The sequence below is a fragment of the Miscanthus floridulus genome, chromosome 16 (assembly GCF_019320115.1).
Source record: "Miscanthus floridulus cultivar M001 chromosome 16, ASM1932011v1, whole genome shotgun sequence".
In the NCBI taxonomy this organism is placed as follows: domain Eukaryota; kingdom Viridiplantae; phylum Streptophyta; class Magnoliopsida; order Poales; family Poaceae; genus Miscanthus; species Miscanthus floridulus.
In genome coordinates, this window is record NC_089595.1 from 46,318,035 (window position 1) to 46,340,990 (window position 22,956).

The following is a 22,956-nucleotide window of genomic DNA, read 5'->3' on the forward strand; positions in this document are numbered from 1 at the left end:
GCTATACATTGAACAAATTGTCAGATTGCATGGTGTACCTAAGAGTATTATATCAGATCGAGGGCCCCAATTTGTTAATCATTTTTGGGAACATCTACATAAGTACTTAGGTACCACATTGATTCATAGCTCTGCTTATCACCCTCAGACCGCAGGTCAAACTGAGCGTGTAAATTAAATCTTGGAAGATATGTTGAGAGCATGTGTGATTTCTTCCAAGGGTTCATGGGAGGATTGGTTACCTTTAGTTGAATTCTCCTACAATAATAGTTATCAAGAGAGTATCAAGATGGCTCCATTTGAAGCTTTATATGGTCGCAAGTGTAGGACCCCTCTAAATTGGATTGAGCCTAGTAAAAGAAGGTATTATGGAATTGACTTTGTCAAAGAAGCTAAAGAACGAGTACAAATCATTCAACAACATATAGAAGCCGCTCAATCAAGACAAAAGAGTTATGCAGATAAGAGGAGAAGTCCTATTATATTCCAAGTCAGAGATTATGTGTATCTGAAGGTATCCCCAATGAGGAGAGAACAAAGGTTTGGAGTTAAGCGAAAACTTGCTCCTAGGTATATTGGACCTTACAAGATCATTGCACAAAAAGGACTAGTAGCCTACCAACTCCAGTTACCTCCAGAAATGAAAGCAATATTCAGTATTTTTCATGTCTCCCAACTCAAGAAATGTCTTTGTGTGCCCAAAGAAGTTATTGAACCCATTGGTATCAAGGTTCAGTCGGATTTGACATATGAAGAGAGACCTATTAAAGTGCTTGAAGAAATGGAAAGAGTGACCCATAGCAAAGTCACCAAGTTCTACAAGGTGGTTTGGAATAATCATAGTGAGCAAGATGCTACGTGGGAACATGAGGACTATCTTCGTGAGGTTTATCCGAGTTTCTACATGGAATGGTAGGTCGTGCAATCTCGGGGCGAGATTTCTTTTAGGGGGGAAGGGCTGTAACACCCTTGGTGTTAAGCATGCATTTAACCTTGACATTGCATGATCATAAGCATCCATGAGCATGCATGTGCATGAGCATCTCAATTGCTATACCTTTGTTAGCTTATATTTCATGTGTGTTACTTAATTACCTTACTTAAGTTAGGGTATTCATGGAATCAAAGTATGGAATGTGTGTGGAACCTTGTGAATGCTTTAAACATGTTTAGAATAGCATAAGGAACAACTTTGGTATTCATGGCTAAGTCTAGTTTAGTCTCTAAGTCATTGATATGGTGTATGTCATCATTTTAAAGTACTATGTTTGACCTAGTTTGAACTATGTCATAGAGTCTTTACATGGCAGTGAACCTTTAAACAAAGTTGTAGTTTTTGAGTAGAGCAACAACTTTTATGTTTGGGTCATGAGCTAATTCAGTGCATAGCTTTGTCATTTTGTGCTCACAAGGATCAACAATTCACTAGTTTTGGTACTTAGAAATTCTTCTAAGTCTGAATTGGTTTTTCAGTTTGACGTACCCAACTTGGTGATGATATATCTTCCTAACCTTTGCGAAATAGACCTAGGTCACTTAAGAAAAGTTGGAGATGGTCTGTATATCTACAACTTTTATTAATAGATCTTTTGCTAAGTCGTCGTGGTTTAAGAGTTACGGAGGGACGAAGTTTGGGTTTCAGGCGCATTTTTGAGGTGGTATTTGCAACTCCATTCAGGTTTTGAATCAGACTACGTGGCCAACCGACTCAGCTTGCATGCGCCGCGTGGAAGCAATGCACCAGCACTGCCCCTGCACGCCATGGTTGGTTGCAGTGATAAACCGAGTGTCGCCTACTTGAACTAGATAAAGATCGATAACTAGCTTATACTAGAGCTCGAAGTGGAGGTCGAACTTAACCGATGCTGCCTTACAAACCAAAGTATATGCCATGACGGTACTTAAAGACAAGCCAGAGGTTGGCTAGACTGATGCAGCCCTGCTTGTTGAAGAACTCGCTAAGATCTACACTACTCCTACTCCTAAGGGTTGGCATGGAGCCAAAAAAAGTAATTTGTGTTGATTGATTGGATGTCTTTTTTACAATAGCTGGGGTCTAATATTTATACTTAGAACCTAAGCATGAATCCTACTTAAGCACAACTCATTACAATCTTTGGCATAAGAGAAAACATTCCTAATTTAAGATAACTTGGACCCTAATCTTTCCCTTTTTGTAGAGTCCGACATGTTTTTCTCGACGCCAACCATAGCTTTTTGTCGTTATCTGCTGGCGTCATCTAAAGAGAGCTGATTCTAGTGCTGCATTTGAATCAGCTGATATTAATCCTTATGCAATCGATTCCTTAATGACACAATCTTGGAAGCTTCGAGTTTCCATGCTCTTCTTCCCAAATTTTGGTATAAACACATGCCCCCCAATTTTGGGATAAAAGTAATTTTATTCCAAAATTACCACGTCTGTACTCCTGATAGGTCTGTAGTCACGGATAGAGAATCTTGATCTGGGGTCTACTATCTATCACTGTTTTTGCCTACTTATGAGCCCACACTTCAAAGCTTCACGAGAGCATCATTGCTTCGTGGGCGCTTGGATTCATCTTTCCGGATCGACTATAAATATCTATCTGACTCTGGCGAGAGCAACTCAACAACTCAGCTATGTTTCCCTTCTGCTTGCTTCCTCGAGTGCCTTTGGCTCTGCCAGACTCTCCATGGTCTAATTCCTTGCTACGAGGGTCTTGAGTGGTCAGAAGAATTCTTGTGCATAGGGTGATTGTGTTGCTCATTTTAGCGCCTTGTCGAGCAAGAGGATCAGCCCCTATGGTTAGAAGAACTCTTGTGACATCACCTGAGTTTTCTCACCATGATCACAGAGCTGTTCTAGTGTTTGCAAGGGCTAAAATGTGTGGACACCTTTCCCTTGTTCGCCTTATCAAATGCTCATCGAGGAAACCACAGACTTTGTTCCCACGGTTTCCCAGCCACCAAGAAATGGGCGTCTTTTAACAGGCAGCTTTCTTTCCCATTGTTTCCCAGCCATCAAGGAATTGGTTGGATATATGGGTATCTTTAAAGCAGGCAACCTTTTCTCTTCCCTGATGCACTTCTATCAGTGGGCCGATATGGCTTGGTCGATGGTGACCTTCGGCCTTATGAAGAACTGGACTCCCTTTAATCCAAAGAAGTCTTAGCGGGTTGATCGTCAGTTAATGTAAACCTTTTGTATCAATCCCACAATATTTTGTAATTATGAGAAGCAATAAGTCTGAATCTGTTATCTCTTCGTGATCCGTCCCCTAAATTTTTGGAGTGTCGATCCGTTTCCATATCTTCCTTTAATTCCATAGCTCCGATGAAGCCTATCTTCTCACCTCCTAGGCTATATATATGGGCCACGACTGTGGATTGAAAAACAACCTGCTTCGTCACAAACCTTCCATACCTTTGGTGTGATTTTGCTTCCCCATAGGTTCAAAGGCATGGAGAGCGACAAGAGGTCTGCTGAGGAGGCCTTTAACAGGTCTGTGTTGTAACACCCTCGGTGTTAAGCATGCATTTAACCTTGACATTGCATGATCATAAGCATCCATGAGCATGCATGTGCATGAGCATCTCAATTGCTATACCTTTGTTAGCTTATATTTCATGTGTGTTACTTAATTACCTTACTTAAGTTAGGGTATTCATGGAATCAAAGTATGGAATGTGTGTGGAACCTTGTGAATGCTTTAAACATGTTTAGAATAGCATAAGGAACAACTTTGGTATTCATGGCTAAGTCTAGTTTAGTCTCTAAGTCATTGATATGGTGTATGTCATCATTTTAAAGTACTATGTTTGACCTAGTTTGAACTATGTCATAGAGTCTTTGCATGGCAGTGAACCTTTAAACAAAGTTGTAGTTTTTGAGTAGAGCAGCAACTTTTATGTTTGGGTCATGAGCTAATTCAGTGCATAGCTTTGTCATTTTGTGCTCACAAGGATCAACAATTCACTAGTTTTGGTACTTAGAAATTCTTCTAAGTCTGAATTGGTTTTTTAGTTTGATGTACCCAACTTGGTGATGATATATCTTCCTAACCTTTGCGAATTAGACCTAGGTCACTTAAGAAAAGTTGGAGATGGTCTGTATATCTACAACTTTTATTAATAGATCTTTTGCTAAGTCGTCGTGGTTTAAGAGTTACGGAGGGACGAAGTTTGGGTTTCAGGCGTATTTTTGAGGTGGTATTTGCAACTCCATTCAGGTTTTGAATCAGACTGCGTGGCCGACCGACTCAGCTTGCGCGCGCCGCGTGGAAGCAATGCACCAGCGCTGCCCCTGCACGCCGTGGCTAGATGCAGTGATAAACCTAGTGTCGCCAGCTGTCTTCCTCTCCATTCACTTGCCTGCTCCTCCTTGCCTGTTCTTCTTTCTCCACCAAGAACGGCTCCAGAGCAGAGAAGCGCCGCCGCCGTGAATCCATCGCCATAGCAGCGCCTCCATCTTTCTCCTCCCACCAACAGCACCACCACGGCCCTTGCTGCATCCCCAACCTTGCTGCACCTTCCCTCGACAGTTGGTAAGTCGAGCGAGTCCGCAGCTCTGCCGCGTCCGCCATTGTTGCCGCCTTGTGCGAGCTCGTACGTGTCCATACTTGAGCTCTAACCGCCATTCCTCTCCATCGCTGTGTGTCTGCCTCGAGCCGTAGATGCTCCCACGGTGGGCCATTAGGGCCGAGCCTCCGTCGGTTCACCGGAATCGACGAGCTCGCTGCCGCTGACCGTACGGCCACGCCGCCGAGCCATCCTTCTACCGCCGCCGGAAGGAGAGTCGTGAAAATCGATTGCTAACCTATCCCGTTAGATGCGTCTCGGCGAGAGGAGTCCGTTGGTGGTGGTCGCGTCGCCGGATAGTTCGCCGCCGGCGAGCTACGGCCGGTCAACGTGCAGCCCCTGCTTCTGTCTTTATGACATGTAGGGTTAGGTTGACCCAGGGGCCCAGCCGTCAGCCCCCTCGGGTGCAGTAGGCTGTGTACGCGTAGCATATGTTAGGATTTGGTCGTTTTCGTTTTAATCTTTTCCAGATTTTGTGAGGATCTTGTAAATTCAATAGCTAGAGCTACAGAGGTCCGATTTGAGTGATTCCAATTTTGTTAGCTTCCTTAGGAAGTGTAGTATTTATTAAAAATATAAAACACACAGTTTATAGTATTTTTCATGGTGATTAAAATGTATTTAAATAAGTGCTTTTTGTATGTTTACAATCTTGTAAAATAGATATCTTGAGCTAGAAAAGTGATAAAATTGTGATTCCAAGTTTGTTGGTTTTGTATTGACATGCTTTTGCTAAAAAAAATAGTGAACTTGGTGTAAACTTGATTGGAATAGGGTCTTTCTAATTATCTAGTAATAAATGGTATTTTCTAAGGAAAATGGTAGGGATAAAAATATGTAACATATTGATATGGAACTTTTTGTACAGTAGTATGGCACTAATATGGTGCTAGGAAAAATATATAATCTGTTGTTTGACACTTTTCTATAGGGTTTACTATTTTCGCTAAAATAGACCTTGCTAGCTTGTCATTTTTGTAAAGAATGTTATACTTGATAAAATGATATGAAACTTTTACAGTAGTTTATTGAGGGCACTTGTAAGCCACTGTAATTTTCTGAGAATTTATTATGCACATTTGGTAGAGGTTTATTATTTAACCTAATTATCCAAATAAATTAATAAAGGCAATTAAATCAATAGTTTGGGCTTTGCCATTAGGTTTTCTTGAGTGTATTTGATGTCCCTGAACTGTTGGTGTACTTGGTGGTGCCAAATTTTGAGTGCTTACATGTAGTAGAAATATTGTTGCTTTATAATTCGAGTTAGAAGGGTTTCCGGACAGATTCTGTGGTTTGTTATATTGCATAGTGAAAATGATGTTTACTGTAAAAATGGTTAATAACAAAGTTGTAGGTAACTTCTTCATCTATCTTGTGTTAAAATTTCAGGGCAATAGGCCAAAGGGTTTAGGAGTTATAGCTGTTTAAATTTAGTATTTCGAAATGCTTGCTCTCTGGAATTTCTGGACAGCACTGGTTTGATTGTCTGTTTTGGTTATGTTAGATTGTGAATTAGCTTTTTGTGATTAAATAAGAGTTGTAGGCAATTTTATAAGCTTCCCAGAAAGTCTAACATCAAAGCATTTGGATAAGTATAACTTCAGTTATGATATAAACTTGTAACTGTCATGTGTAACTAAGATATTGCTTTGTGTGAAATTTGTAAATAACTAGAGAAGAGATATGCACCTACTAGGCAAATAAGGAGTTAGCATTGTTATCATTTTGCTACTTAACATCATTGTCACAGTATGTACATTCCTTATCACATCCTCCGTGATCCATCTTATGCATTCATGGTACTTACTTATGCATATGCATGCAATAGGTGCAACCGAAGGGATCACGCTTGTGGAGCTCGACGCCGAGCCGCAGGAGGAGAATCAGGAAGTTCAGCACCTGGAGGTTCCCGGAGACGGAGAGCCTGAAGCCGATCACCTTCCCGAGTGCTCCGATCACCAGCCTTCGACGTTTGTGAAAGGCAAGCCCCGGAGCATTATAAGCCTCCCTATTTTATTAATGTCACTTAAAGTTATTCGTATTGCTGCATTATGTGACAGGAGTTGTTTGGAAACCATTGTTGCATATTACCTTCCTTGACCAAAAATATTTACCATGAATCCTATTTAAGTCCAGGAACGTTTATCATGCTTAGCTATGCTTAGACCGGTAGAAGTCGGGTGATTGCCTGTCACCTGCGAGCTATAGGTGATAACTTAATCACAGTTGGCTATATTGTGCTATCGTGGAACATAACCTGGTAATGTGGAGTAAAAGGAGACCGGGCGGAGTCTTATATGTGGTATTGTAGTGATTCCGTCTGTGTCGTTTAAGGACCAGACGTTGGAGGTCATCTTGTCATGTTGAACGCCGCCTCTCACATAGTTGGCCGGATAAGTCGTTCCGACCGCGAAGCCAAGTAGTTCAATTCAGGCCGAGACCACGAGCGGTAAAAGTGCGCACTCTGGATGGTAGTAAGGATGTGTGGAGAGCCATTGGCGTAAGCCCAAGGGTGGGTTAGAGTCCTGATCACCCTTAGCAGAGTGGTTCTCTGATTGTGTGGCGCTGGTCGTACCCGCGAATTTGGTTCATGAGTTGTACCAAAGGTGACCTTAGGCTACCTTCGCGAGGTATGCTTGGGTGTGTGTTAGGAATAATTCCCCAGCTGGGTAGGAATCGATTCGAATCACCGTCTCTCCCGGATAGTGAGAACTTGACTTGAGTTCCTTTCATCGTAGTAAACTATGGAAATGATGGTTATGAGATTATGCAAGAACTCAACTGGATATGGTTATTATTGTGATGACTTAATGGACCAACATGTTTGGCATAGGATAGTTGCTAATCTAGTATGAGATAGGATTAATAACTGGTGATTCACAATTAAAGAGATGTTGGATAACTTATGCTTTTTCTACAAATAATGTCTACCAGCTCTACTTATAAAGCCTTGCATACTCCTTGGTGTCTTAGTATATTAGTTGGACGGGTAAGTCTCGCTGAGTACCTTCTCGTACTTAGGGTTTTATTCCCTTTGTTGCAGATAACGTTATGTTTCATGGCTACTGCAAGAACTGTCTTGCTCCTGCTGTGGATGAGGACTAGGACCATGGGCAATGGTCATTCTATATTTCATCTCACCTTTGTGCTTTTGGTTGGAGATGACTATGACACTGGCTTTGTATTAAACTACGTGTGATGTTGATGTTAAACTACTTTGCTTCCGCTACTTTCAAACTTGGTTTGTAATAATTATTCGAACTCTGATGTATGAGACCTATTTGTGAAATGTGATGTAACATGTGACTGGTTGTGTTGAATCTCTACGATCTTGGTTTGTATGTTGGTTGTTTGAGATCCTTCATGATTTCGTTGGACTACCGGGTTTATATGGGCTCAAGTATGACGGTTTGATCGCTTCGGTGATTGCTATTGTACTTGTGCCCTTATAAATTGGACGGTTCTGTGACATGTGTCACCACGCCAGCGTCTTCGTCATCAAGAGGGCGTAACCCGGGATGCTCCCATCGTCTTGGATCATAGGTCTAATTCCGCTCAACTCCCAGGGTCGTCTTCATCAATGATTCACCGCCCAGTCCCCTGCTACCCAAGGAAGCAGATCGATAACGATGATCTTATCGCATCCATCAATCGGGCTGGCCAGAAGCTCGCCGACTGCCTCTCCATCGTAGAATCGGCTCTAACCACCTTGGTTCAGCGCCGATCACCCTCCGAGGCCGACCAGGTGGAGGAGAGTTTGGCCAAGGCCAAGGCCAGAATCATGGGTAAGATGCCTACCACAATTTTTTGTCTCTTCTTAGTTTTTTTGTCTTTAAGATCTTGATCATCCCTTCCTCAAATCTTTCAAGATCTATCGGCCCAGTTGGAAAGCCTTTGATCAGCTGTGGAGTACACGGTAGGATTTGTCAATGCCAGAGGTGCCATGCCGGTGGTTCGCTTGTACGATGTCCTAAACCACATCAGAGAAGTTGCTCTTCATGGTGTTCGTCATGGTGTTGCCATGGCACTAGCTGCTGCGCAAGCTCGCTCTGGCCATGAGCTTCGACTTCTTCCCTATGGTTTTCTAGCCACTGAACACCCTGAGGATCATGAGCGCCTAGTCAAGGATTTCTTCAATGTCGCCAACTCCATAGCCCTTGCTACCTAGGCCGAAGACATAGTGAATAAAGTGTTCCTCAGCCTTTAGCTTGTAATAGGAGAAGCTGGCAAAGAATTTCTTCATTTTAATTGGTTTCTTGTACTCATATTCTATGTACCAATCTTTGTTTGTTCTTACTCTTATAGGCGATACATATCGTACTGGCTTTTGCCCCTTCGGGTTTATTTTTGAACTAGAGGCGGTACCCTTCTGGTATCGGCTATTAGAGTCGATGACCAAACAAATCAGTTATCAAGTATTAATCCAAATGTTACGATAATATTTCTTTAGATATTTTCCATTGATTGCTCTATCAAACTCTTCTTCTCCTCCTAGTGTTTCCAAAATGTAAGCATTGCCAGGCGCACAATGATTAATCCGATAAGGTCCTTCCCCATTAGGTGACCATTTGCTGAACTTGCTGTCCTTTGACCCGATCAGCAATTTCACTTTCTAGACTAAGTCTCCTTCAGAAAATTGTTTGCTCTTGACCTTTTTATTGTAATACTTTGAGATCATCAGTTTATTGGCTTTGATATTTTCAAGAGCACGCAGCCAATGGCAACTCAAGTCCTCTAAGTCATCTATCATAAGATTCTTGTAGACTTCAGCTGACAAATCATTTTGCAATGTGACATGCCTCAATCTAGTTTGAATTTCCCAAGGAAGGACTGCATTATGACCATACACAAGTTCATAAGGTGATGTTTTAATCGATCCATGACATGCCATCCTATATGCCCATAGTGCCTCATTAAGCATTGGATGCCACTTCCTTGGCTGCTTTTCAATCTTTTTCTTGATCAACTTAATCATAATCTGATTGGATGGCTCTACCTGGCCATTAGCTTGAGCATAGTAAGGAGAAGAATTTAACAACTTAATTCCCATACTGGCAGCAAAATCTCCAAACTCTTCTGATGTGAACATTGTCCCTTGATCGGTAGTGATAGTCTGAGGAATTCCAAAATGATACACAATATGCTCCTTGACAAAATGAACCATGTTCTCTGAGGTTACTGTCTTCAAAGGAATTGCCTCAACCCACTTAGTGAAGCAATCCGTCGCTACCAATATGAACTTATGTCCTTTACTTGAAGGCGGAAAAATCTGGCCAACTAGATCAACTCCCCAACCTCAAAACGGCCATGGTTTGATTATTGGATTCATAGCCGATGCGGGCGATTTCTGAACATTACTAAAACATTGACAATCCTGGCACCCTTTATAATATTCAAAACAGTCATCTAGTATTGTTGGCCAGAAATATCTAGTTCTGTGAATAATTCATTTCATCTTATAAACCGACTAATGAGCTCCACATATCCCTTCATGTACTTCACCCATCAACACCTTATCTTCTTCTTGATTTAAGCATTTAAGCAACACCCCATCGATAGTTTTGTAATATAGCTGATCATCTAGCAAAACATACTTTATTGATCTATACCTTAGCTTCCTAGTAACCTTCTGTGATGGATTCTTAAGGTAATCGGCTATTTCAACTCTCCAATCATTATTCGAGGTTTCACTACTTAAGACCTCTTGAAACACTTGATAACCTGACACACTTTGTGCTAGGCGATTAGCCTCTTAATTCTGAGATCTCAGAATATGTTGAAGAGAAACATGGGAAAACTCCTTGAGTAACCTTTGGCATTCATCATGGTACCTCTTCAGAGTATCCTCTTTACATTCATATAGGACGATCAACTGATTAATAACTAACTATGAATCTCCAAATACTTCAATTGCCTCGGCTTTTACTTCATGAAGAAGTTGAAGCCCCCTAAGAATAGCTTCATATTTTGCTTGGTTGTTGGTAATCATTGGCTCAGTTGGAAAAGAAAACTCAAAACTTGCCCCCCCTCGAGGTGAAATAATAACAATTCCAATGCCACCACCTTGCTTGCATGATGACCCATCAAAGAACAATGCCCAAGGTACCGGTTCTACATAGCCAATACTTGGCTTATGATGTTGGGTGATGAAATCGGCTATTACTTGCCCTTTGACTGCTTTAGCTGATTCGTACCTCAAGTCAAATTCCAACAACGCAAGAATCCACTTCCCCATTCTTCCATTTAATATTGGCATTGATAGCATGTGCTTGATCACATCAGCCTTGGAAACAACTGTACACTCAGCCGATAACAAATAATGCTGCAACTTAGTGCAAGATAAATATAAGCACAAGCATAACTTTTTGATGGGAGAATATCTTGTTTCTAGGTCCAAAAGCCATCTGCTTAGATAGAAAACAACTCATTCTTTTCCTTCAAACTCTTGCATCAAGGCCGATCCAATTGTTTGGTCATTGGCCGATACGCACAACTTAAAAGGCTTACCTTGCTGAGGAGGGACCAACACAAGTGGACATTTCATATATTCTTTTATCTCCTCAAACGCCTTTTGTTATATGTCACCCCACTTAAATTCTTGATCATTTTTCAACTTCAACAAGGGAGAAAATGGTAGAACTCTTTCTGATAAATTTGAAATAAGCATCCTGATAAAATTAATCTTACCAAGCAAAGATTGTAACTCTGTTTTAGTAGTCGGGGGCACTGCCTCATCAATTGCTTTCATACTTTTTTGACCAATTTTGATTCCTCTCTCATGGACCATGAAACCTAAAAAATTGTCCAGCTAATACTCCAAAGGCACACTTATTAGGATTCATCTTTAGACCATGTTTTCTTGTGCACTCCAAAGTCTCCCACAAATCAACTAGATGTTCCTTGTACCCCTTGGATTTTACCATCACATCATCAATGTAGATTTCAACAATCCTGCCAATCAACTTATGAAAAATATAATGCAATGCCCTCTGATAAGTTGCACCGACATTCTTCAAACCAAAGGTCATCACAATCCATTCAAATAAACCGATTGCGCCAGGGCATCTGAAAGTTATTTTTGCTATGTCTTCCTAAGCCATAAAAATTTGGTTATATCCTGCATTGCCATCCATGAAACTAATAACCTTGTGCCCGGCTGCTGCATCTACCAGCATATCGACTATCAGCATCGGATAACCATCCATGCGTGTAGCTTTATTCAGATCTCTGAAATCGATGCAAACTCTTAACTTCCCATTTTTCTTATACACAGGAACAACATTCGATATCCATTCTGCAAATCGGCACGGTCAGATAAATTTTGCTTCTAGCAACCTTTCAGTCTCCTTTTTATATCATCAAGAACGTTTGGGTTGATTCTCCTTAGAGCTTGTTTAAACGGCCGATATCCAGGTTTGATTGGCAACCGATGTTCAACAATCGATCGGTCTAGACCAGGCATCTCATAATATTCCCAAGCAAAACAATCTTTAAATTCCTTTAATAGATCTACTACTCTTGCTTATACTCAGGATCCAACTTGGCACTTATATACGTCGGCCTAGGCCCATCTCTAGAACCAATATCTATCTCTTCTAATTCATCTACCGACATAAAGCCATGTCCTAGTTTACCATCTGTACCATCTATTGGATTATCCATTAAAACAAATTCTCAAGGCTGTCTGCTTGGATTGGCTGTTGGCTTTCATCACTGATCTTAATGAAGCCTCCTTCCCATAGTTTGCTAGAAAAACACTTGAAGTCCTCTAGCTCCTAATACACTGGATCGGTTGTTGCGATACTCACAGATTCATCAGCGTGAACCAGCTCAACATCATCCCCATGCCACTAAATCAAACATTGATGCATGGTTGATGGTACACAACAATTAGCATGAATCCAGTCACGACCAAGGAGTAGACTATATGACCCTTTTCCATCAATGACAAAGAATGTTGTGAGCAAAGTTTTACTTTCGATTGTCAATTCGACATTCATTGCCCCCCTAGTCTTGGATACATTACCTCCAAAATCCCTAAGCATTATGTCAGTCTTAATCAAATCTCCTGGTCCCTTGCCAAGTTTATGAAAAGTGGTATAAGGCATAAGATTAACAGAAGCTCCTCCATCCACCAACATTTTTCTCATCGGCTTCCCATCAACAAAACCTTTTAGATATAAAGCCTTCAGGTGCCGATGCTTGATTGGCTTATCGAATATAGTCTGCTATATCACCATCAACTTGGCAACTATTTCCTCATACTCTGAATCATCAAAATCTGAATAGACTTCTTGGTCTGCTGGAGCTCTAAATTCTGATGGTAATAGAAAAGCCATTTGAATATTAGCCGATAGTGGGCCCCTACCAGTTGTTTGTTTAGCACGCCACACTTGAGGTCTACCAGATGCCTGAACCTATTCTAGCTCTATGTTCCTTAGGCGTTGCACCCTCCTTTTCTGGCTTCTTGCCAAACCTCCTGGACACCATTGCCCTTCCTGCCAAACGTATTCTTCTTTACTATCTTCTTCTTCATAATCAGTCCAGTTTTGATCAACAACTCGCTTTCCTAGACGATCATGAACACTTTTATTTTTGAGCGCCAACCTATATTATGATGGTACTCATCTCGAGCATGGATAGACCGGTGGTTGGCTTGAGATTACCTAAACTCCCATATTGTTCGCTGCATTCTGGGCAGTTATTTCTAGTAGGTAATTTTAAACCTTCATTCCAACATGTGTTTTAGCTTTCTTTCTTTAATACCTCTCTTTTTCTTGTTGACGCTGGTATTCTTGCTCTTTTAACCAACAATGATAATCATTTTTCCTCTACTGTTGCCATTTATTCAACAAAATTTGAGATGTAACACATGGCCTTGTCGCCCCATCCCTTGACATCTCTCCCTGCTCATATCGTCTCTTTTGTTGGTCATGATGCCTTCTAAACTCTCTATATTCATTAGCCGATATTTGCATCTCGGGATTGACTATTCTAGTTTCTCTTGATCTAGTTGATGTTAGGACTTTAGTTTTCCCTTTGAGCAACCTAGTATCAACCATAATCTGATCTCTTGGGAAAGGATTATCATCAACTTTCATCTTCCGAGGTGTATCAAATTTGAGCCTTCCTTGGTGAATAGCCCTCTGTATATGTTACCGAAAAACTCTACACTCATTAGTAGAATGAGAAGTGGTGTTTTGAAATTTGCAGAACTTCTTATTCTTCAACTGATTAGGGGGCAACATAACATGATTATCAAGCAGCTTGATCTGTTGCTTCTCAAGCATGAAAGCAAAGAGCTTGTCTGATTTTGTGACATCGAAATCATAGCTTTCTTTGACTCCTCTTCCCCAAGGATTTGGCACCATTACTGTCTTCTTACCCCAATTCCATTCAGCCACGGCAACCTCGTCTTCTTCATCGTCCTCATAGCCGTCATCAACTGAATATGGATTATAGGTTTTGGCAATTGTGATACTTTTATGAAATCGGGTATCTTTGTGCATATTCTAAAATTGGCTATTGAGCGCTGCCACTCGTTGAGCCAACTGACCTTAATTGCCAAACTCTTGTCCTAGTAGTTTCTCTCTCCACGTTGGCAACATTCTTTGAACTGCCAAAGTAGCTAGCTGATCATCAGTCAAGTTCAATTAGAAGCACAAATTCCTGGTCTCTCAAAACCTCTAAAGAAACTCTGCGCTTGATTCATTAGTTTTCTGCCTTATAGTCGTCAAATCAGTAATTTTCTTTTCTCTTGTCCCAGTGTAAAAATATGTATGAAACTTCTTCCCTTGGTTAGCCCAATTGGCAATGGAGTTAACTAGCAACGATGAAAACCAAGTGAAGGCTGGTCCAGACAGGGACAAGGAGAAGAAATGAACTCGATGGGCCTCTTCAATGGACGCTTCACCCAACTGTGTAAGATACCGACTGACATATTCTATTGTGCTTGTGCTATCTTGGTCAGTGAACTTAGCAAACTCCGAGAGCCTGTAATTTATAGAAAGAGCGACCAAATCATACCACTCTGGATATGGGCAATTGTACGAGAAGGTCTGCCCTTTTGGCTTCAAACCGAACTAATTCTTCATCATCTCGATCACTCTAAGCAACAATTCATCTGATGAGGACATGACACCCATACATATGACCATGTTTGGTGCATGGGATGGGGGGGGTAGGAGGACAGCAAGGGTGTCCAAGTCAAGAAGGAGGCCCGAGGCTAATTCGGTTCGAGTCCCCGATGTGGAGGCCCAAAGCAACTCAAGTTCGAGGCCGTCTCGGAGTCCAGGAGTAGCACATACTAAAAACGACGCCCAGGTCGCATACGGTGTCCGTTTTGGGCATTCTTTATATGGATGGAAAGATAATTTCATGTAGCTTCCAATGGAACTAGTCCCACCTTAAAATTCAATGGGAGTCAACGGGAATCATCAAAACAAGTGGACGTCGAATATAATAATTTCGAGTCTGCCTTGGCCTCCAGGACCAGTCTGTCTTAAACTGGTCACTCAGGACGCATCCGGACTCCATTTTCGATGATCCACATATGGATGGAAAGATAATTTGATAAGGAATCCAATCCAAGTGGTTTCATATCAAAATCTCTTCGGAATCAATGGGAATCATCGAAATAAGTCAGCATCCAGAATCTACCAGGGTGCTGCGACACCTTCTTTTGGTCCGTTGGGCCGTGTATCGTGTTTGGGCCCATTAGGGGGTGTGTCCAGGGTAGACGATGACCCAAAGACCTTTATAATCATATGCCGTCGCCGTCATTAGGTTTTGAGTTTTGCTTAGATTATTCTGTCAAGAATAGTTTCGCCGTTCATCGGTTTGCAAGACCCCAACTTCGAGTGCTTAATCATTCATCCTTAATGGGGACGGGGATCCCGATCTTTCGTCAGGTACAGGTAACTATCGTTGTGGTGGAGAATGACACACCGATTCGGCTTCAGATCGAAAGATCGAACCTTGCAATTTTAGCACCACAACTCCTCTCGTTATCAACCAAGACACGGATCTGGATGACCTCGCCAAGAAGGCTAATCCCTGCCTACGCAATAAAGAACACAAGCAAGAACAAGAAAGAAAGCAACCAAATTGCAGATGAATGATTAATCACATGAGTTGGGGTCTCACAAACCGATGAACGGCGAAACTGTTTTTGATAGAATAATCTAAGCAAAACCCAAAACCAAATGACGGCAACGGTATATGATTATAAAGGTCTTAGGGTCGTCATCTACTCTGGACACGCCCCCTAATGGGCCCAAACACGATACACGGCCCAACGGACCAAAAGAAGGTGTCGCAGCACCCTGGCAGATTCTGGACGATGAATTGTTTCGATGATTTCCGTTGATTCCGAAGAGTTTTTGACGTGAAACCACTTGGATTGGATTTCTTATCAAATTATGTTTCCATCCATATGTGGATCATCGAAAACGGAGTCCGGATGCGTCCTGGGTGACCAGTTTAAGACAGACTAGTCCTGGAGGCCGAAGTAGACTCGAAATCATTCTATTGGACGTTCACTTGTTTTGATGATTCCCGTTGACTCGCATTGAATTTTAAGGTGGTACTAGTTCCATTGGAAGCTCCATGAAATTATGTTTCCATCCATATAAAGAACGCCCAAAACGGACACCGTACGCGACCTGGGCGTCGTTTTTAGTATGTGCTGCTCCTGGACTCCGAGACGGCCTCGAACTTGAGTTGCTTTGGGCCTCCACATCAGGGACTCGAACCGAATTAGCCTCGGGCCTCCTTCTTGACTTGGACACCCTTGCTGGCCTCCTACCCCCCCCCATCCCATGCACCAAACATGGTCATATGTATGGGTGTCATGTCCTCATCATCCTCCCCTTCTTGATGAAAAGCCGTCCTCGGCGTCGATTGTGCTTGAAACTGATCATGCACAACATAAAGGAGAACGGGGTTGCGAGGACAAAGAAAACTGAAATAATTGTGAGAAGGAACGTGACCATGTTTCCAAGTTTCTAGCATGTCATCTCGCATAAAAATTTCAGCAAGCATGTAGACTCCATGATTCGAATGCACACAATGTATGTCAACACTATCCTGCAAAAGATTAGAACTAACCAAAGACATTGCAGGAATAGATGGTCGAGCAGACATAGGTAGCAACCAACAATGCTCCCCTTCTTGGAAGTGAACTTGTTTCTTTAAGGAACATGAGAAAATGTTTGTATTATTATGGCTGCCCTCTAAACGATCATAATCTTGTACAACAAAAGGAGAATTCATATTATTATGAATGTATACTCGATGTATCATATATTGTCCCTTGTTGTTATATCTGCCAATAACATGATCTGTGTGTTTAGAAAACCAAGGCAAATCAGCATATTTAAAAAGGCTCTCTTCCAAACAATCTAGGTTACACAAAACATGAAATTCAATGTAACCCAAAGTATGTAAAGAAGACAATAGTTTGAACTCATCAATTTTAGTAGCAATATGAATAACATGTTTATTTTCAGCACAAGTCACTGGTTTCAAAACATGTAAAACTGAAGCATCATCAACCAATTCATCTTTATCACAAGGAACTTCAAGCAAATTATCATGGGACAGAGATAAATCAAGAGAGGGTTCCACTAACAATTGCTCTATGATCGCAGGGTTTGTGGAAAAATTTAGTACATTAAAACAATTCTCACCTACACCATGGGCCATTACCTGTGTTCTTAGCAGGAGTAATAGGTGCATTGTGAAGTGATGGTTCTGAATTTGCATATGAGGTTATGAGCTTCTCATTTTCTTCCATGTCATCCTCTCACTTATGGACATTATCCTGCAGAAGGTTAGTCATAGCAAGAGGAATAACAACAGACTCTTCCTCTAAATGGTGCACCTCAGCATATGAAGTCAAAACAGGAGGTGGATTAACAAAGGTTTCTCGCATAAAGAGTTTCATATCATTCCAAGTTTGAGGTTTATCAGAAGGATCTAAAGACTCCCACCAAGATAAAGCAGAATGTCGCAAAACACTAGCTGCATTTTTTACCTTCCTCCTTGGACACATAAAGCGAGTAGCAAATATGTTATCTATGGCAATTTCCCACTCCATGTACGCATCAGCACCTATACCATCATAAGTCGGTGGATATGAACAACCTGTCATTGTTAGAAGACAACAAAAGACAACACAAAAGTATTATCCCTATCAAATGACTACGTGGTTGCAATGGTGTCACTTTTCACAGCAAGTGGAAGCGTCTTACCAAGCTCTTACAAAGTTCTTACCAACGCAAGCAGTGGGTGGTACAACCGGTGGCTGGTTCGTGATACCTGTGAGGCAGTGATACCGAGATTGCAAGGGCCTTTATCTGTACTGATCTGAAGTATATATGTGGAGCTTGGGAGGCTTAAAATATGGTAGCAAGGAATAGTAATAATTTAATTTAGAAATTGCAAGATTGAAAAGTAGTCCCAAGCTAGTCTATGTTGTCGGCCTAAACTCGTCCCAGGCCTAGTTCAAGAAAGCAACAGTAGAGCTCGGCACAAAGACTCAAAGGGTGCAAGCACTTCTAAATTTTTCTTCACTTTTTTTCCACTTTCTATTTTTTTCTTGTTCTTTCTTTTTTTTGGTGCGGCTTTTTTTTCTCTTTTTCTTTTTTGTGCACCTTCTGCCTTTTCCTTTCCTTTCTTTTGTTTCTCAGAAGAACGCTGCAATACAAATTAATTGAACACACAACTTGATATGCTCAAAGCTAGGCTGATAGAGTTATACATGCATGAACAGCACAGCTCAAAACCACTCAGTTCTATGTGGTCGATCAAGGAAAATTCTTGGGCTCTCAATGACAAGGAGGGAAAGTGGCTGATTTTTATGGAAACAAAAGATATCACTTGATGCACTAGGAGCAAACCACAGCGTAGCACGATAAGTTTTGTTTGCGTAAAACAGATGCACAACCACCCGACGATCAGATTCACACGACAACAAGGATACTAGATCAAGACTCAAAACAACCAATGAACATGAGGACACGCGAGGGACGACCGTTCAATAAAGCAAACTGAAATTAAAATATTGCAACGGCACAACAGGGTGATAGGATAGGGAGAAAACAAAGATTAACACAAATATTTTTGTGGGGCAATTTTCTAGATTTATAGGACAAAGACAAAACAAAACTAGGGTAATGATAAACCTGACGGTAATACCTGAAGCTCTGATACCACTTAATGGGGATGGGGATCCCGATCTTCGTCAGGTACAGGTAACTATCGTTGTGGCGGAGAATGACACACTGATCCGGCTTCAGATCGAAAGATCGAACCCTGCAATCTTAGCACCACAACTCCTCTGGTTATCAACCAAGTCACAGATCTAGGTTGACCTCGCCAAGAAGGCTAATCCCCTGCCTGTGCAACTGAAGAACACAAGCAAGAACAAGAAAGAAAGCAACCAAATTGCAGATGAATGATTAATCTCACTGAAGTTGGGGTCTCACAAACCGATGAACGAGCGAAACTGTTCTTGACAGAATAATCTAAGCAAAACCCAAAACCTAATGATGGCGATGGCATATGATTATAAAGGTCTTAGGGTCATCGCCTACCCTGGACACGCCCCCTAATGGGCCCAAACACGATACACGGCCCAATGGACCAAAAGAAGGTGTCGCAGCACCCTGGCAGATTCTGGACGCTAACTTGTTTCGATGATTTCTGTTGATTCCTAAGAGCTTTTGATGTGAAACCACTTGGATTGGATTCCTTATCAAATTATCTTTCCATCCATATGTGGATCATCGAAAACGGAGTCCGGATGCATCCTGGGTGACTAGTTTAAGGCAGACTGGTCCTGAAGGCCGAGGCAGACTCAAAATCATTCTGTTGGATGTCCACTTGTTTTGATGATTCCTGTTGACTCCCATTAAATTTTAAGGTGGGACTAGTTCCATTGGAAGCTCCATGAAATTATCTTTCCATCCATATATAGAACGCCCAAAACGGACACCGTATGCGACCTGGGCGTCATTTTTAGTATGTGCTGCTCCTGGACTCCGAGACGGCCTCGAACTTGAGTTACTTTGGGCCTCCACATCGGGGACTCGAACCGAATTAGCCTCGGGCCTCCTTCTTGACTTGGACACCCTTGCTGGCCTCCTACCCCCATCCCATGCACCAAACATGGTCATATGTATGGGTGTCATGTCCTCATCATCATCGGCATTTGAATTTGAATTTCTCTGCAATTGCTGACCCATCTGTGGATTAAAATTTTGGGTACCCTGATACCCTGGATTTAGAATCATATGAAGGGTGTTGTAATCTGTGCCATAATGATATCCTTGTGGAATCTCTATCTACTAGGTCCTTTGCTGGTTTGCTGCTTAAAGTCTCTGGTTATAGACATTAGGATCATATCTCTATGAATCCTTTGAACTGATGGCGCTATTTTTTTAGCCGACGATGGTATCTAGCCTGATGTGCCAAAATTGACCATCTAGTTCTAACCTTGCCCCGTTGGCTGTTGCACATGCTGCACTGACGATCCAGGATTATACTGTATCTGATTAGCAGTAGCACCTTAAACTTGCTCAGATGAACTCTAAATTGCCTGAACATCATCATTACCAGCTGGTGCTACTTCTTGATGTCTAGTATTGGCTTGATTAGTTCCCTGAGTCGACGAATGTGAAATATTGTAGTAAACCAGCCCAACCTGATCAATTTGATAACCATGAAACACCTCTTTCATGGTGTAGTGGAATGTGTTTAGGAAAACTGTATTATGGTTCAATATGGCATCATGAACATATTTGTTTACGGCTTCTACAAAGAAACGTCTGTCTTCAGCTTTATCTACATTTGTCTGCCCATGCAATAGAACTCTTGATAGTGGATATTTCTGAACAACTTTATTATCACATGTCTTGGTGTAGGACAACAAACACTTGTTCTGAAATTCTTCTATAGCTTTACTAATGATATCTTTATCTTCATCAGGTAAGTCTTCATAAGGCACCATAAGGATATCACTGTTGTTGTAAGTTGCCATGATGATTGTGGTGTCCCACCGGGCATGCCACAATGTGTGTCCACGCAAAAACGTGTCGATGCGCCGAGCACATAGCAAGCCAGAAGGATCTACTTGATGGAGCAAGGCTAGAGATCTACCTGGCTTTAACGTAGGACCAGTCAACCCTGCGAATTCCTCCCGAGGGCATGCTAGTCAATTTGACCTGCAATTGATAAGGAGAGAAAGTTTATCAGTAATTTAAGGTAGAACATGCCAATCTTTGCCCAGATAGTTCTAAGTGTGCCGCTTTGCGAGCAGCCAGTGTTAGCCCACTAGATTTTAAGCACGGAGATGTCCAACCACTCACAAATGTTGTTGAGCACGCACTAGTGATGCTGACCACAAACTATCATTGTCCTCCCTCTAGTCATAGTGTGTAGTCGGACAACGTTAGTCATGGTTGGTAGCGCTTGTGAGTGGTCGGCAACACCGGTGATCTAGTGGGCCAACAGCCAGACAGAAAAATTGATCGAATAGGCGACATGAGAAGAAAATCTGTTGTTAAGGACCGTAACACTCGCAGGTTGTGGTTATTTTTATGATGATGAATATGGTGCACACAGATGTAAGTAAAATTATCAGCTAGACAAAATATAACTAGTATGAAGCATTGAGCCGATGAGTCTAACGAGAAAGGATATAACATGCAAACATATCGACTGTCTAATACGAACAGTTCTACAAATGCTCTGAATCTAATCCGCTATCATCAATAGTGAGGTTCGACCAGATCGATGCAACTATGATGATAATAGCAAACTAAAGCCAAAGAATTCATAAAACCATCCATACCTTGATAGGTTTCTGAAAGACATGCTATATCTGTGAAGGCGCAGACGAATCGGCTAAAAGAGCCGATTCCGGTAGAAAAAGGATCACAACATATGAACAATTGACTATTCAATACGAGAAGATCTATCAACTCCTCAAACCTAACTAAAAGCTCTAGTTTGGTTTTGGTTAATTGATGAAACCCTAAGTGCTAACCTAGTTTATCAAAGTGATTATGAGATAGGTAGCATTACTCCAAGTGATGAAGCAATGACGAAGATCATGACAATGGTGATAGCATGGTGATGATCAAATGCTTGAACTTGGAAAAGACGAAAGAGAAAAACAAAAGGCTCAAGGCAAAGGTATAAAATGTAGGAGCTATTTTGTTTTAGTGATCAAGACACTTAGTGAGTGTGATCACATTTAGGATAGATAGCCGTACTATTAAGAGGAGTGAAACTCGTATCGGAATACGGTTATCAAAGTGCCACTAGATGCTCTAAATCATTGCATATGCATTTAGGATCTAGTGGAGTGCTAACACCCTTGATAATATTTGTGAAAATATGCTAACACATGTGCACAAGGATTCGGCGCTTTCGGGAAAATGAAATGTCTATTTTCTATTGTGCCGGATGCAAAATTCTTGGTGGTTGGCACATTTGAGCAAGGGTGAAGAAGTTAGAGTTGAAATGGAGTTGGTCGAAATAATGCTGGCGTCGGTCTACTGACCGGACGCTGGATCACTCAGCGACCGGACGCTGAAAGGCTGCGTCCGGTCGACCTGTCAGACGGCGCAGTGGCTAGGGTTGAGCACCGGACGCTGGTCTGCGTCCGGTCAAGGTGGACCGGACACGTCTGGTCAAAAAAACATGCCTCGGGGAGCTTACTGGAAACGACCAGACGCTGGGGCTTCAGCGTCCGGTCAGTTTTGACCAGAGCGTTCGGTCAGCTTCATAGCCATTGAAATCTGATGAACAGCGTTTGAAGCTGGTGACGCGTGGCGTCCATCGGGCGACCGGACACTGAGGGCCAGCGTCCGGTCGGTATGACCGGAGCGTCCGGTCAGAGCGCGTTTTGCCCAGTGAAGGGGTATAACGGCTCTATTTGATGGGGGCTCTATTTATAGCCCCATGACCGGCTCAAGGGACAACTCTTGCACATTTTCATTGACATAGCAACCTTGTGAGCTTAGCCAAAGCCCTCCCACTCATCTCCATCATTGATCCATCATCATTGTGAGATTGGGAGAGAATCCAAGTGCATTGCTTGAGTGATTGCATCTAGAGGCACTTGGTATTCATGTTGCGCTGCGGATTTCGCTTGTTACTCTTGGTGGTTGCCACCACCTAGATGGTTGGAGCAGCGGTGAAGGATCGGCACGAGTTGGTGATTGTTCGTGGCCGCCTTTGGTGATTGTGAGGGGAGTTGTACCTTCCCCGGTGGAGTGCCGAAAGGTAACTCTAGTAAATTGCTCGTGTCATTGAGTTACCTCACTTGTAGGTCGGTTCTTGCGGTGTCCTATCGTGTGGACGAGGTTTGTGAAACACCTCTTA